At 39.1% G+C, this 18,212-nt stretch overlaps 1 protein-coding gene across 1 annotated transcript in view; it reads left to right on the top strand.

Annotated features, from left to right (window-relative positions):
* Positions 1 to 18,212, top strand: part of Btbd7 (BTB domain containing 7) — an 88,288-nt gene that overhangs the window by 13,197 nt on the left and 56,879 nt on the right. The gene's annotated exons all lie outside the window — the stretch shown is intronic.

The following is an 18,212-nucleotide window of genomic DNA, read 5'->3' as shown; positions in this document are numbered from 1 at the left end:
ATGAAATTCCAGCAAGAAAAAAAGTGTAAGGTTATGTCATACATACCATTCCATGTTCTAGCATCCTTGGGAAGGGCGCCAGCCATGACCTACATAACAATTACAGGTATATCTGAGCAACACACTCCTCATTTTTCTCTTCTCCCTGAGACCAGTGCTTCTTAGTTCATTCTTTCAAGCCAGGAGTATCTGCTGCTTAGGAGATGGGAATTTTGACACCACTGTCTCCTCACAGATGCAACTGTCCATTCTGCTTTCGCTGTAGAGAATACTGTCTCTGGTCTACCTTCTGCCCAGGGCCCAAGTCAGACCTTCTAGTAGATAGGTAGAGAACTTATCTCTAAGGTTCAGAGGTTAATGAGGGTCCTTTATTAACATTTTTCAGTTCAAGCCTGAACTGAAGAGTAATATTTTGTAGGAAAACAGGAAGAATTAGGAGATCAGAGTGGGGTTTAAGTATTTGTGATAGACTAGTCAAAACTTCAAAGTTATTCCAGAGTAGCCTGAGGAAAAATTGGGTTGTCTTGAAAAATACTAAATCTTCTACTCCAGGAAGTGATGGTGGTGCATAAGCCTGATTTGTTCATAAGCTGACCTGTGTTTTGAAATGCCTGTATCTTCATTTCTTGGTGTTTAGAGACAGCCAGAGAAAGACCAATCACCTTCTAATTCCATGCCATAATCTTTCTCTCAGTATTCACTTGTGCTCTGTGTGTCATTTTTGTATATGAAATTGGCCTTCTTTTTTTTTTTTTTTTTTTCAAATCTCTAACATTACCTAGGCACGTATTCTATATACGTGGTTGGTTTTTTGTTGTTGTTGTTGTTTTGGTTTTTGTTTTGTTTTGTTTTTTTACTAATCACAGGGAGACAAAAGGAATTAGTAAAAACTGAAGGAAATTCAAAACTGAAAATGGAATTCTTCATAGGTGCCCCGTCTCCTCAGTTGTTCTGTGGGTCATTCCTGACTGCAGTCTTCATTCTTTTTTTTTTTTTTTAAATTAATTTATTCTTGTTACATCTCAATGTTTATCCCATCCCTTGTATCCTCCCATTCCTTTCCCCCCCCCCCCCCCCCCATTTTCCCATTATTCCCCTCCCCTATGACTTGTCCTGAGGGGGATTACCTCCCCCTGTATATTCTCATAGGGTATCAAGTCTCTTCTTGGCTACCTGCTGTCCTTCCTCTGAGTGCCACCAGGTCTCCCCCTCCAGGGGACATGGTCAAATGTGAGGCACCAGAGTACGTGAGAAAGTCATATCACACTCTCCACTCAACTGTGGAGAATATTCTGACCATTGGCTAGATCTGGGAAGGGGTTTAAAGTTTACCTCCTGTATTGTCCTTGGCTGGTGCCTTAGTTTGAGCGGGACCCCTGGGCCCGCAGTCTTCATTCTGAGCACGTCATTTATTAAGAAGCGTTCATTACCACCTAGGCATTCTTAAGGTCCTCGGCATATATAGTTAATGAAGTAAGGCACAGTTCTAATCCTGTGAGGACTTAGTCCACTGAGGGCTTAGAGGGGGGAGAAGCACTGCAGCTGAAGTCTGTAAACTTCCTGGCAGCAGAGGAGAGGAATGCTCTCTCAGTTTTAAGTGAACCTCACTTAAATGCCATTTCTTCCCTGTAGCCTGTTCTGGCCGCACCCAGCATGATTCATGTTTTCCATACTTTCCTTGTCTCCTCGCGCCCAGCACATAGCTTTCTGTTCATGTTTCTCTTCCCCGTTCTTTACAGAGTAGATTAGTTTCAAGGTCTCAGCTGAAACATCACAATTTTAAAAATGGGCAAAGAGGGCCAGCAAGATGGCTCAGTGGACAGCAAACCTCATGGCCTGCGCTGGATCCCTGCAACACACGTGCCAGGGAATGCTCAGCCCCACACGTAACACAGGCAAAATAAATATTTTTAAATGGGCAAAGAACATAAATCAGTACATGAATTAATAATATCGAGAGATTAAGCTTCATTTATAATAAAAATATTAAAAGATAACAGGCTCATTTTACTCACTCAGAGTGTAAAGATTAGGAATTATGTTTAGCATTTTAGACATTTTTTTGGGACGTTGATTAGGAGTCTAAATTGCACATTTTCTGACAGTATCTCCTCATTCCTAACCCCCTCCTCCCCCCATTCCTCTCCCCTCCCCCTTTCTGTTTTTAGACAAAGCCTCACTGTGTAACCCCGGTTGTAGAGACTAGACTAGCCTTGAACATATCTGCCTCTGCCTCAAGTGGAATTAAAAGCATGTGCCACCATGCACATACACAGTGCAGCACTCTGTAGATTTTTAGAAAGCAAAGTATGGTTTTGTATGTGGCTTTGTTTCTTCAACCCTGATATATTTTGAAATAAAATTAGCTATTTACAGAACTGTCTGTGAGATACCCTATTTAAAATTTTAACTTATGCCAGGCATGGAGTCATATGATTGAACCCCAGTGTAAAAATCAGAGGATCACACATCTGAGGGCAGCTGAACTTTACACAGGGAGATCCTGTCTCCCAAAATAATAATTTTTTCAAAATCTAGGAGAGGAAGAATTGGGTTACTACAAGTAGTCTTTGGGGGCGAGAGGCGGGCACAATGAATTGCCTTCTTGTATACTGTTCGGTTTATTTGGAAACAGTTTTAAGCAACAGATTATTCTTATAATTGAGTAGGGAATGGTTCTGATGAAGTGAAGGGAGAAGAGACATTGAGCAGATACACTCTTTAATGCTGGGATTCATTTACATAGCCGTTGAGGCTCTCTTGTCTCAGCAGAGTGAACTGGCACTACAAGCTCTAACAGTAGACAGAAGCACTTCATTAAACCCAAGGACAGCCTGCAATAGACACACTGTAGCTTTACGTTTTAATATACATCTGAATATAATACTTTTTAAGGTTGAGCTTTAATAAATAATTTTTGTATCACATAATCATATTTAAAAATTATTCCTAGTAATGTAGTTGTATATTTCTCTCAAAGATTTACTGTTTTGAGGTCCATCCCCCTCTCCCCCTTGAGCTGTGATTTCATTGTACCCTTGGCCAACCTGAAAATCCTGATTGTCCTGCCACTCCCTCCCAAATGTTAAGATTACAGCCATGTCCCGCTATGCCCTGCTGGCTTGATCTCTTCTAGCCCTATTAAGAATGATCTTAAGCTTAGTTGTGTAGGGGTTAAGTTGTTTTTAGGTCTAGATAGATGTTTTTAAGTTGATAGCAATGAGATATGACAGATACTGATTTACATTCAGAATTGTAAATAGGAAAGATGTTTTCTCCAAGGTTGCCAAATACAAATAGGCAAAACACTATTAATGTTACATTTATATAATCCCTAATTGTTTCATGGCCTTCTTGCTGTATGTAGTTTGTTGTATATATGCGTAATAATATAAATGTATATGAAAAGTAAAACAATAATAAAAGAAAAATATAAAAAAAATAATTATATGGGGCCTGGCACGGTAACACACGCCTGTAATCCCAGCACTCAGGAGGCAGAGGCAGGTGGATCTCTGAGTTCAAGGCCAGCCTGGTCTACAAAGCAAGTTCAGGACAGCCAAGGCTACACAGAGAAACCCTGTCTAGGAAAAAAACAAAAAATGAATGAGCCGGGACTCAAGAAATGGCTTTATGGATAAAGTGCTTGCTGCATTTGTGTAGGGACCTAAATGTAGGTCCCCAAACCTAATAAAAGCTAGGTATGATGGCAGACATTTTGAGAAATGTGGCTTGCTTACCAACCAGTCTAGCCAAAATGGCTAGACCTTTACTCAAAAAATAAGATGTAGAAGGGGCTGAAGAGACGACTCCATGGTTAAGAGCACTCTGTCTACTTTTCTGGAGGATTGAGTTCAATTTCCTGCATCCATACGACAGCTAACAACTGCCTCTATTTCCATTTGAGAGGACCCTACACCCTCTTTTGGACTCCATGGTCATGGACATACATACATGCACCCACACACAAAATTAACAAATTAAGCAAAAGTAGAGTCATAAAGGAATACTCCCAATGTCAACTTCTTCTGGTGTCTACACATACATGCACAGATGAGTGTCTGCATGTTCTTGTACTCACACAGTTCTTTTTAAAAATTAAAAGAGAATGATTTATACAACTTTCCCAGCATCCATTCCCTAGGTTGTTGATGACAGTGTTCATGTCACTGAGTAGCCTGGGTTGTCCTAAAACTCTTGCCTATGTGACTCTTTGAATATTATCTTTTTAAAAAAATAATCTAGGCCCAGTGTGGTGACACACATCTTTAATCCTAAGGAGGCAAAGGCAGGTTGATCTCTGTGAGTTGGTGTAGCAAGCTCCAGCCAGCCAACACTATATAATGAGACCCAGTCTCAAAAAATAATAATTTTAAGAGCTAACAAATTTCAGACCACACAATTAATTTGAGAAATATTTCATAACTAGAAAAACCAAGAACACTAAGAATATATTATTTCATTTTAGGAGGAGAAGTCAGCCAAAAATTCAAATACCACCCACTCCCCCAAATTAAAATAAGTTTCTTCTGTAAAGCCAAAATTCTAAGAACCAGACTCACCTCATATCTCTGCATTCATTTCCCTCATCCTCTGGTTTGGAAAAAAAAAAAAAAAACTTAAAATTACACTTACAAGAATGTTGCATAGTTAAGTGGGATGTTATGTACATTTATGTTGTTTTTAAAAATGCATTTTTAATAGAGTAAGTCAAGTATCAGCAGATTGACAGCTGTTTTCAATTAAATAGGCTGTGTGTGTGTGTGTGTGTGTGTGTGTGTGTGTGTGTGTGTATGTTTTTGTTTTGTTTTTAAGTTCATGTAAGCTTAATAAGATTCTCTTAAAACTGGATGTGGTAAGCTGGTCATGGTGGTGCAAGCCTTTAACCCTAGCACTCAGTGAGGCAGAGGCAGGCAGGCTGATTGTTATGAGTTTGAGGCTAGCCTGGTCTACAAAGCCAAGGCTTCAGAGAGAAACCCTATCTCAAAAAGGGGGCGGGGGGAGCTTGGTGTGATAGCACATTCATGTTATTCTAACACTTTAGGAGCTGAAGGCACAGGGAATTCTTGAGCTCAAGAGTTTGAGACCAGCCTTAGAAACATAGTAAGACCGTGTCTCAAAGTAGGAAGTGAGTGGGTGCTTTTTGCTTTTCACATTTATAGACAAAGTTTTGGGGCTCCTTTTTTGTTCAGTGGAAAGTGGACAAGGGAAAAAACCTACCTTCCTCCCTTCTTCCCCCTTTCCCCCTCTTTCTTTGAGGCAGGGTCTCGGGTAGACTAGACTGACCTTACAGCCATTTTGTACTCAAGAATGGCCTTGACCACCTGGTCCTCGTGGGTCTATGTCCCAAGTGCTGAAGCTACAGGCTTGTGCCACCACAGCTAGTTTATGCAGTGCGAGGAGTTGAACCCAGGCCTTCATGTATGTTAGGCAAGCACTCTACCAACTAACTGAGCTACACCCTCAGCTCCCTTTTCTTTTCCTCCTTTTCTTGACTATTCTTATATATGATTTTGAGCAATTTAACAAGTCCACACTGTTTTATACTTTGCAGTCCTAGAGTATTGACATCATTTTAAGATACGATGGCAGATCTTGACACAACCTGGGGTTGGTTTGTTTGTTTGTATGTTTGTTTTTTGAGACAAGGTTTCTCTCTATGTAGCTGTTGACTGTCCTGGAACTCAAGTTCTGGAAATAAAATATTGACCACCATACTTGGCAATACTGCTTGCGTTAAAAAGAAGAAGAAAAAAAAAAGTAAAGGAAAAGTGAATTTGGCATATATCTGACTTCAAAAGAATCATGACATTTTTAACAGCAGTCTTCAGCACTTTAAACTGGTTATAACCCATAAGTGCTTATTTTGTTGGTAGAACTAAGATTGAAACAGTTTAATATGTAATCATTCAGTAATTTAATTCTGTAATTTTAATTTTCAAAACTGGAGAATAAGCTGATAGCTGTAATTCTGGCACTCAAGAGGCAGAGTTAGGCAGATCGTGGTACGTTGGGTGCCAGCCAGAGCTACTCAATGAGAAAAATAAACAAGGTGAGAGATGACTCAGCCAAGGCAAGCATGAGGACCTGAGCTCAGATCCTCAGCACCCACATAAGCCATGTCCCTGCAAATAAATCTCTGGGGAGGTGAAGGCAGAAAAATCACCAGCCTCACTGACTGAGCAGGTGAACTCCATATTCAGTGAGAGGCCCTGCATTTAAAAATTAATAATAATAATAATAATAATAATAATAATAATAATAATAATAATAATAATAATAATAATAAAATAGCAGGACATAGTGGCCCACACCTTTAATTCCAGAACTAGGGAAGAAGAGGCAGGTGGATCTCTGTGAGTTCCAGGCCAGCCTGGTATACATAGTTTCAGAACAGCCAGGGCTACATAGAAAGATCTGTCTCTGAAAAGGAAAAGGAGGAGGAGGAGAAGAAGAAGAAGGAAGAAGAAAAAAGAACTTGAAGAAGATACCCATTGTCAACCTCTGTCTTCTTCATGCATCCACACAGTGCATGCTTCCTATATACATGTGTACACATACCAAAAAAGAGAGCATGTAAAAAATAGAATAAGCACACTAATTGCTAACTTGTAGCAATTGTAAGTAAAAATATATTTAGGTGCTAGGGTGTGAGATATGAGTTACTCAACAACTTCAGCACTGTAAGAATAAAACTTAAAAAAGGGGTTTGGAGTTATATACATGTAAAATGATTATGGTAAAGGATAAACTAGGATAGAGAGCACATAAAGATAATAACTAGTCATTTTTGGAAATACTTCATTTGTAGCTTTAGTATTGAGGCAGATAGTCAATTAGCTAAGCTGAGCTTGTTGGTGCAACCTGTAATCACAACATGCAGAGGGCTGAGGCAGGAAGATTGAGAGCTACAGCCCAGCCCTGCCTACACAGCATTGTGAAAAGAAAGTAAAGAAACTGCCAGAAGCAGACAGAATTGTGTTTTAAGGTCTTAAGATCCAGTATAAATAACATGTGATGATACTTAAAAGGAACAAAATTGTGTCTGATGCATTGACCTGAACTCATGAATTCTTAAAGTGTGTTTCAAGTATTTCACTGGCCACCTTTAAAGGACAGTGAGAAAACTAGTAAAACTTAGTAAGCATGGGCAAAGAATAATTTATTTGGCCCCTTCTATATAAATTGTAGAACTGACCAAATGAATTATTGACAAGTTCTACAGAATTCTTCCAGCTAATGATTAAAGGAGGAAAATAGGTTTTGCAAACTCTAACAAATTAATGACTCTGGTTAGTGATTACTGTTAAAGGTTGAGAATTAAGTAGAAATTTTGTACCAACTGAAATACATTTCGTGATTGTTCTGCTTTGCTTCCTGTTGCTGTGATAAACACTGTAAATAAAAGCAACTTGGGGTGGAAAGGAATGATTTCATCATACAGCTTACAGCCTATCATTGAGGGAAGCCAAGGCAAGAACTCAAGGTGAAAACTAAAACAGAGACCACCAAGGAACACTGCTTACTGCCTTGATTCCCTGCCTGCTCAGTCATTTTTCTTATATAGCCTCAGGCCTCCCATATCAATCTACAATCAAGAAAATGCCCATAGGCCCATCTGAAAAGAGCAGTTCCTCAGTAGAGATTCCCTTCTCCCAAGTCAACATCAGGTTGACAAAAACTATGACAGTTGCTCATGAGGCAGTCTAAGCTAAGTAAATACACACATATGCTCATGTAGTAATGACACTGAGGGCTGAATGGGTAAAGAACTTATATACACAAGCCTCAAGCTTGAGTTCACATCTCCTTATAGCACAAACATTTCTAATCCCAGTATGCCCCAACTGGGAGGTGAAGGTGGAGACAGGAGAATCTATGATGGAAGCGTGCAGGGCAGCTAGCCTGGTTTACACAACAAAACGAGGGAAAACCCTGTCTCAAATAAGATGGAAGGGGAGGACCAGCACCAGACACGACAATTGTCTGTCTTACACACATGTGCTTTGGTAAACCAGTGCCCACACTCTCTCTCACACACATAATGAACACACTCAAACAGAAGAATGATACAGAATTTGACCCCATCTTTAGATATGTCAGTTCATTGTAAACGAAGCCAGAGGACCATTATATTAAATCTCACTGAAGTGATTTATTTGGCAAAATCTAAACTGAGACACTGTTAAATAAATCTCATTTCTTTTGTTTTTCTGGGGGTTTTGGTGGGGGGGTGGGGGGATGTTGTTGGTGTTGTTTTGGGTTTCTTTGTTTTGTTTTGTTTGCTTGTTGTTTGTTTTTTGAGACTGGGTTTCTTCGTGTACCCTTGGCTGTCCTGGAAACTAGCTTTGTAGACTAGGTTGGCCTCAAACTTAGATCTGCCTCTGCTTTAGCCCCAAGAGTGCTGGGCCTAAAAGTGTGTGCCCCCGCCTAGCTATAGCCTCATTTCTTAATAAACATCAAAAAATTACATGGAGGAAATGGAGACATGGGAGGAGATTTGAGGTCCAATGGGTATCCTTCCACTCACAGTATGTGGGCCATATTTAGACCCTAATTCAAACTAAGAAAATGTGAATTTATGTGAATAGTGTCTGTTTTTATTAAGAAATTACTGTTGTTTTAGGTGAGGATACTGTAGTTGTTTTATAACCTTCCTTTTAGAGATTTTATATATATAGGATTTACAAATGAAATAATATGCTCTCTGAGAGCATGTCAAAATAAATTCAGATTGGAGAAGGAGAAGATTTAGTTAGAGTTGATTTGACATTGCTATAATTTAATGTTGAAATTTACTAATGGAAATAGTCTTAATACTTTTGTCTATATGTGTACAAATTCTTCCTACAGAAATTGAAAAAAAAATCCCCTGCAAAAGAGGAAGGACTGCCGGGCGTGGTGGCGCACGCCTTTAATCCCAGCACTCGGGAGGCAGAGGCAGGTGGATCGCTGTGAGTTCGAGGCCAGCCTGGTCTACAAAGTGAGTCCAGGATAGCCAAGGCTACACAGAGAAACCCTGTCTCGAAAAACCAAAAAAAAAAAAAAAAAAAAAAAGAGGAAGGACTGAGAATAATCATCTGCGTCTGAATGCTAAGAGATGTGGTATTTGCAATTTGTTAATCCACAACCAGGAAACTTGATTGTTTGTGGGTAGTTAAAGTACTGGAAAGATTGTAATCAGTCCATTTGGGCCTGGGGAGATAGCTCAGTGGATAAACTGCATGCCTTGCAAGCATTTGAACTTGAGATTTGGATTCCCTGCACCCCACATGAAAAGCTGAGTGTGATCGTCCTTTTAATCCCAAGAATGGTGAGATAGAAGGCAGAGTCAGGTGGATACCTGGAGCCCAGTAGCCAGCCATCCTACCTACCCTTCTTGGAGAAGTTCTGGACCTGTGAAAACCCCTGTCTCAAATCAAAGGTGGAAGGCACTAAGACATGACACCTGAGATTGTCCTTTAATCTATACACCACACGCACGCACACACACGCACGCATCCACATTACCTCACATAGGAGATTCACCCACCCACACAAGCCTATCGCGATCAGTCCCTTTAACCTCAAGTGGGTGATAAAATGCAGGCTTCAGCAGCATAAAGATAGAGGACTAAAAAAGCAATGTGCTAGATGTGGAAAACATAAGACAACAGTCAAAAAGACTGTTTGGATTGAAGCCTTTTGAGGTACCTAATGCACACTATATTAGAGTCACTATGCCTGGAATCCAGCCTTGGCTTTGCCATTTTACTCTATTAACTTTGAGTAAGATAGTTGTAATGGCTGTTTGTTTGTTTGTTTATGTTATTGTTGTTTTGGGTCTTGTTTGTTTTTTTTCTTTTTTTGTTTTGTTTTTTGTTTGTTTGTTTTTTCGAGACAGGACTTCTCTTTATAATCCTGACAGCCCTGGACTCAACTTTGTAGACCAGATTGGCCGCGAACTCACAGAAATCCACTTGTATCTGCCTCCCAGAGTGCTAGGATTACAGGCATGCACCACCACGCCCAGTTATAATGGCTGGTTTTAACTGTCAGGTTGACACAATCTAAAATGACCTGGGAAGAGAGTCTCAAGAGGGACAGTCGAGATCAGATTGGCCTGTGGCTATATCTGTGAGATATTATCTTGATTGTATTAATTGATATGGAAAGGTCTAGCTTAAAAGTGGTCAGTGTGCCATTCCCTGGGTTTGGGCCCTGAATTGTATACAAGCCAAGGAAGCAAGCTGAGCAGTGAGCATGCAAGCATCTCTTCTCTTTCTGTTTTGGCTATGGATGTAAGCAGTTGCTTCAAGTTCCTGTTTTGATTCCCACACAATGATGGATTGTCACCCAGAATAGTAAGCCAAATAGAGCCTTTCCCCTTTAAAGATGCCTTTGTCAGGATATTTTATCATAGCAACAGAGCCAAAACTAAAATAACAGCTTAACCTCAACATCTTCATTCAAAGAATAAAAAATGGTGCCTGTTCTGTCTACATGAAGAACTTTTTTTGAAAAGTAAACGCTTTAATGCATGAGAATTCTGCATCCATATTCTGGTGTGCAATAATCCCACTGCAATCATGAAAAGAAAATTTTAATTGGAGAGAATGTTTTTAAAAACAATGAACTTGTGTCATTGCTTTTCTATATTAATGTTTTTCATTTTCTACATAATATAAAATACATAATTACCATTCTAATCATTTAAGTATATAGTTTATGACATTAAGTAACTCACATACCCATCTCTAAATCACTCTCATTTTCCACAAATAAAAATCTGCTCATTAAACCCTAATTCCACAACCCCTAGCAACCACCATTCTAGTTTCTGCCTTTGAATTTGATTATGCTACATATAAGTGTAATCATGCACTATTTGTCCTTTTGTGACAAGTTTACTTCACTTACCACAATACTTTCAGTTTTTCAATGCTTTAGCGTGGGTCAGAATCTCCTATTTTAAAATTCATTGAGAAACTTACTGCAGCTGGATGTGGTGGCACACACCTTTGATCTTAACATTCAGAGGGTAGGTCTGAATTCAACATGAGCCTCGTCTACATTTGTCATAAAGGGCTACATAATGAGATCCTTTCTTGAGAGAGAGAGAGAGAGAGAGAGAGAGAGAGAGAGAGAGAGAGAAAGGAGGAGGAGGAGAAAAGGAAGAAGAGAAGGAGGAAGAGGAAAAAGGAAAAAAAACTTAGATATTTCTGAGGATTGAGCCCAAGCCCTCACACACATGAGATGGCCACTGAGCTCTTATCTTAAGACCACTTCTCATTACATAAGACACCCTATTTTACGTATACTTCACATTTTGTTTATTCTTGAGTTGCATTCACCCTTTGCTGTTGTGAAAATTGATGCTTTGAACATAGGTGCATAAATACCTGACTGAGTCCTTGTTATCACCTTTTATAGAGTAGACTCCCACAAGTGGGATTGTGGGATCATTTGATAATTCTATGGTTTTTGTTTGTTTGTTTGTGTGTGTGTGTGTGTGTGTGTGTGTGTGTGTGTGTGTTTGTTTTTGAGACAGGGTTTCTTTGTGTAACGTTGGCTGTGCTGGAACTCATTCTTTGTAGAACACCCTGGCCTCGAACTCACAGATTCACCTTGCCTCTTCCTCCCAAGTCCTGGGATTAAAGGCATGTACCATCATTACCTGGTGATAATTCTGTACTTAATACTTGAGGAAACGATACTTTTAAAACTAATGATCAAGGAATATGGATCCCAAGAAACAATTGTGAGTCTGAAAAGACTAAGTCATTCTTATTACTACCTGTCAGCAAGTCTTTGCTTACTTAGTGTTTATTTTTTTTTAAAGCTTACTCAGTTATATTTAACTTAATGCCTCATAAGTTCCAGCTACTTTCCTACATGAAGAGGATTTAATGTTGACTAAATGAAGGAATGGACCTTGTGGAATTTATAGGATACTGCCTACGAGAGCTAGCAAGAAAAGAAATGTAATATTTCAAGTAAAAAAAGAACTGTGAAGAAAAATTGAAGAGAAGGGCTAGGGTATGAGTACTGGGATAGAGTGTTATTTTTATAGGAACTAATAAATTAGCCTTCTGAGAAAGTGACGTTTTAGCAGAAACTTGAATAAGAGTATAAACCATATGAAAACCGTGTGGGAAAGTGTTCCAGGCAAAGGGAATATGGTAAGAATAATAAGTGCTCTTTTCGGAAACACCTTGGTCTCAGTCAGTCTCCAGTCCCATATGAAGAGGCAAAACAAACAAACAAACAAATAAAACACATGCAAACTAAAGACGGGAATTGTGAGTTGTGAGATGCTACAAGGTATGGGTTTTTTGTTGTTTGTGTTGTTGTTCTTGTTTGTTTTTTGCCGTGGATATTATTTCTTGGCATATGCACATGTGTAGTACACCCACAGGCACGTTATTTTCTGTTCAGAGAAGGCAGCATAAAACAACTAATCAAGAAAATCTGGGTTTCCAAAATTGATCTCTAAAAACCTTATCTGATGAAATACTTTAATAGCCAACATAACTTACTGGCATTGAACATGACAATAATACAGGTAGTGTGCAGGCACATACGGATCTCATGACAGCCTGTGCTTCACTAGACTCTGGGCAAAAATTCAGTTATGTCAGAAATGGTTTTGAATTTCAAGAAATGGATATGATTGCGGCTTATACTCTTCATGTATCTTTTAAAAATACTATTTATGAATAAATACTAAACTAAAAGTAAATTATCCTGTGAGAGTGCTATACTAAAATATGTTTGTGTTTAGAAGTTGAAACATAAATATTAGGAAACTTTAATTTGTTAAGGCAGGGTATCCCTTTATAGTTCAGGCAGGTCTTAACCTCACAGTTTTCTGGTCTTGCTCTCCACTCGACCTGGGGATTACAGGTATCTGTCACATGATTAGCTTCCCACTGTGCCTGTTTTAAGAACTAGTTAACACAAAATCAGTGAGGATGAGGAAAACTTAAAGATACTTCCAATAATGCTGATAAGGTTAAGAATTTTATCTGACAGGATCAAAGAGATGGTCCAGTGGATAAGAGCATTTGTTGCTCTTGCAGAGGACTTGGGTGAATACCCATATGGTAGCTTATAATCATCCTTAACTCAGCTTTCAGAAGATTCAGTACCCTCTTCTGTTCTTTTTGGACACCAGGCATCCATGTGGTGTACATTGATACACATAAGCAAGAGACTCATGTACATAAAATAAGTACACTTTTAAAAAAAAGAATTTCATGTTTTCTACCTCTTAGTTTTCCTAAGAGGCCTTCCTTGTGGCTGTCCTTTTAAGAGGCTCTTTCATACCTAAAGTTTCACAAAAGTGGATCATCATTAAACCTACTATTTCTAAAAGGCATCATACGTAAGATTTATTCCAACTGTAGATTTCAGAGGCAAAAGACTAAATCTTCATTTGTCATGTCAGACATTCTGTAGATAACAGATGCTCTGGTGGGCAGAGCTCTTTATCCTGGGATAGCCATTATTAAGCTATTATACAGAATTTGCAACCCCTTTTCACTGGAAATTTAAGTAATAGCCTCCCACCTTATGTTTATTTGCATCCCCTTAGCCTCAACATATGAGTAAAATTTAAATTTTAGTACTGAATTATCTCCAGGTCTTAATCATTATCACATTCTCATTTGGAAGAACTTAATTTATAATGCTATTCATAATACCCAACAGTTTGAATTTGAACTGTCCTGATGATGGTGACTGCATGGGGTAAAGGACCTTTGCTCGCATATCTGTTTTCATGTTTCTGTTTCCTTTGTTCTCTTCCCTGTGTGCAGCCATAATCTCAAATTTCTATCAGGGTCACCTCCCAAGCTTGTTTGTTTGTTTGGAGACAAAGTCTCACTGTATAGCCCTGGCTGTTTTGGACTGTCCTCAGACTCAGAGATCTGCTTGCCTCTGCATCCCAAGTGCTGCAGTTAAAGGAATGCACCACTGTGTTCTGCTGTTGTTTTGGTTTTTTTTAAAGATGGGGTCACTGTGTAATCCTGGATGGCCTAGAACTACTATGAATATCACCTTTGGCCTCGTACCCTTGTATTTTTAATATTTGTTAATAATCTGCAGTCTGAATGATTACTAGTGGAGTTTATGAGAAAATTTTCACTTAAGCTCTTTTCATTGTTTTCTCTGAGGTCAGCTACACTTCTCCCTGAGTTCACATGTGGACTCAGATTTTTCACCACTTTTCCTAGTTATTCAGAGCTGTCTTCTGTGCATTACTAAACAGTAGAAAAATCACTGTTCTTACCTAGAACAGAGATTTCATTTGTTCAGGCAAATATATTACTGGCTCATAAACAAATGTTACAGATGACATCCATTGCCTTTTCTGACAGTTGACTCGTTAAGCTCTCCAAGCTGTCTTACAGGGCTTCATAATTGTTCTTCACTCTCAGCTTACAGCTCTTTTTCTTTTGTTTTATCAGGAAACCTTCCTTGCTCCTTCCAAAGGCATCTCAGTGTGGGGGATATAGCTAATAGAAGAGGGTTTGATATTGGAGGTGACAGGGCTGAGGCTACCTGGCTACCATGGATACCACTGTTCTAACCCCTGCTTTCTCAGTTACTCCTGCCAAAGAGGACAGTAAGGAGGATAAGCAAGCAGTATATGGGGGCAGGCACGCATAGAATTGTAGGTCGGGATAAATCACAGTGAGTATTAACTGAGTAAAGCTCACCAAATCTTCACAGTGCAGTCAAGTCTATTGTTTACCTCCTAGAAATTGATCTTTAGTCTTGGTGAACTTTTTGAGACTACTTAAACGTTTCCAACATACACTTAACCTTTCCACATCCATACCGGAAATCTTGGATCCTCAAATGACATTCTTCGTACACTAAGCTACAGTTTTCTAGCAGCAGTATATATTTCCTTAATTCTTTAAACGATCTTGTGTTGTAAGTGGTATTAGCCTTATTTTAGAAGGAAAACTAGGTCCTTACTAACACTTTTCTGGACATTAGCAAGACTGCTCTTAAGTCCTTCAGCATTAGTGTCTTCTACCTTCAGAGCATCCAGTAATCTTCATAAAACACAAATGTAATGTATCATGGTGCAGCCTTCTTCCTACTCTGCACCAGGAGCTAGCTTGTTGTGTTCTGGGTAAAACCTTTACACCACCTACCATCTGAGCCCTTTACCTAAGCCTTACTAGTGTCATAATGTGAACTCCATGGGACTTAGTCTTAGACAGTAGTTATCAACATTCATAGTAATAACTAGCATTTATCACTCAAGATTTCATAACTACTTTAGGTTCTGTGGAGTATGATAAGGATTCTAAGATGAATGAGCAGAGAACCCTATCAGTGAGCTTACAGTTTGGTGGGAATTTAATTAATTTATGCAATTATGCCACAGTATGAATCCAGAAATGGAAACTGGGAGTGGGACGGATTGCAACAGGAGGTTTCCCTGTATACTTACCATGTTTCCTTACCCAGAATGACTTTTCCTTTAAAAAAAAACAAAAAATTTGATACACTTCTATTAATTCTTGAACTCAGATGATGAATGGATGAGTAGATGGATGAATAGATTATGAAGCAATAAAAAATGTTGGTTCAGTGCCCGGTAATAGTGGTGCACACCTGTAATCTCTGCACTCAGGGAGGCAGAGGCAAGCAGATCTCTTGTGAGCTCAAGGCCAGGCTGGTCTACAAAGGAAGTATAGGACAGCCAGGGCTCCACAGAGAAACCCTGTCTCAAAAAACAAACAAAAAGGAAAATAACATTTTAGAAACCTCATCTCAGCCTTCTTATAGGTTCAGAAACTAAGGCCTATCAAAGTTAAGAGGAACTTCCCGAGCGTGGTGGTGCAAGCCTTTAATCCTAGCCCTCGGGAGGCAGAGGCAGGTGGATTGCTGGGAGTTTGAGGCCAGCCTGGTCTACGAAGTGAGTCCAGGACAGGCAAGACTACACAGAGAAACCCTGTCTCAACCCCTCCCCCCCAAAAGTTAAGAGGAACTTGTCTCATGTATGTGATAATCAGTGACAGAATTCAGCCCCTGCTAACGTAATCGGCTATCATTCTGGCTTCTGATAAAAGCAGTAAAAAATGGTTTTGTAGCTGTAATCAGCATTTTTTTTTCCAGGCTGCATTTTGAAATTCATTTCTTTGGTGCTCTGTAGGGCAGTAAGACTCCATTAGGTTATGCTGAATACTTCCTCCTCACAGTATACATAACACTTTGAAGGAACCGAAAAGTCCTGAGGTAAAGGAACAACCTCTGGCTGTCTTTAACCCTGCATTTTCCAAATTTGAGGGAAACTCTTTGGAAAATGTTAACTTAGACTTTGTTTGGTGGGTGTGGAGGATTGTTTGTTCATTCTGTGTGAGTTTTCCCACCCCACTGGTGTGTTGAACAGTTAGCATTTCTTGATTGGGACCGATGATGCTGGTTAACAGAAAACACTTCCCAAAATGGTGACTTTAGAAAAGGAACTTATCAGCTTTCTAGGCTTGTTGCATCCATCTTCTGGGCCTCCCCAGCCCTGTAAGCCTTGCCTTTCCTTTCCTCTCACATCATCCAAAAACTCGATTGTATCCTGTTGCCTGTGGAAGACAGTCAAGGCTTGCCTGGAAAGAAAATAATCCCTGAGAGATTAAAATTCGGATCATTTCTCATTTCTAGAATCTAAGGGCAACAAAGTAGGTTAATAATTAAGTAATAAGATACTGTGTACCATTTGGGGCTAGGTTGTTGACTACCTGGAAAGTAGGAAAATTCTTCCTTGAATTTTAAGAATTTTAAGAATTTTAATTATGGGTTTAGTGGTAAAACTGCAAAGCCAGGGTTACCCTGAGGATTTAAAACTGCTGCAGGACACAGGGTAGAAGACTTCAGGTTATATCTGATCCCAGGTCATTTATCATTTCTTTCCAAAACTTGTTTTAGTTTAGAGCTCTTGTAGGAGATTTCATTATTCGTAAATTTTAAAATGGACTTTGTTGGAAGAATTTACCTTTTTAAAACCATTTGATAGCTGAGCGTGGTGGCGCACGCCTTTAATCCCAGCACTGGGGAGGCAGAGGCAGACAGATCTCTGAGTTCGAGGCCAGCCTGGTCTACAAAGCGAGTTCCAGGACAGCTAGAGAGAGCTGTTACACAGAGAAACCCTGTCTTGAAAAAAACAAAGCAAAACAAACAAAAATTTTAATGTTTACAAGGTATTAAACATTTTAGCATCCTTTCTTTGTAGTTCTTACAGAATGCACTGAGATATGTCTAAGACTGTCCATGGTTGTCTAACCAAATATCCTGTGTGTCAGAGTAAGCTTCAAAATTGCACTCTCGCTTTTCTCATAGTTCTGTAGGCATGGAGAAGCTGTGCATACACAAGTAGATGGTTTGGCTGGACTGACTTCTCCTTTACCTGTATCTGCGTCTAGTTAGAACATCCCAGCCTTACACTGAACCCTGGAACAAGATGTCCATATGCACATGTATATGTATATGGAAATGTTTGTCTGTGCCTGTATAAACAGATATATAAAAGATGAGAGGAAAACACACATTCTTTTTGTGCTTTCTTTTGTTTTTTCCTCCATTTGTGAGACAGGATGTCACTAGCCCAGATGGGCTGGCCTGAAACCTGAGACTCTCCTGCCTTAGACTCTCAAGGGCTAAGATTATAGACATGTGCCACCATGCACAGCTAATGCTGGTTTTTCTTAAATGAGAATTTCTGAGGTTATACCACCAGGTTTCCTATGAAAGTGTGTGTATAATTTTCTATTTTATTGTTAAACATTTCATCCTTTTAAAAAAAAAAAAATTCATCCGTAGTCTGAATTTAGATTACCTGCTAGCTCATTTATCCTAACAATTCTAATAATTTTAAATTGTGTTTTATTCAACTATTACCTTTGTAGTAAGATAAGTTTTATATATCTGAATGGCCTTCAGAGTTAGAAGTATTCTTACTTACCTTGTTCCCTAGCTTTGTGTCTCCTCTAAGCATGTATCTCCACTTTTCAGCTCTGAGAATTAATTTCTTACCTCAGAATTTAATGTGTAATCATTAAAAATTAGCTATTGTTGTAACTGACCTGTACATGTTAAAGTTACAGTGTTAGGTAATAGAAGACATTGTTTTTATTTGGGGGTTTATGGGAAAGATATACCAAGACATTGGTTGTTGACTGGGTTTGGTGATGTGAGCCTGTTGTCTTAACTACTTGGGA

The sequence above is a fragment of the Acomys russatus genome, chromosome 1, assembly GCF_903995435.1.
Source record: "Acomys russatus chromosome 1, mAcoRus1.1, whole genome shotgun sequence".
Lineage (NCBI taxonomy): Eukaryota > Metazoa > Chordata > Mammalia > Rodentia > Muridae > Acomys > Acomys russatus.
The sequence above is the reverse complement of the archived record's forward strand: the minus strand, read 5'-3'. Positions and strand labels throughout refer to the sequence as shown.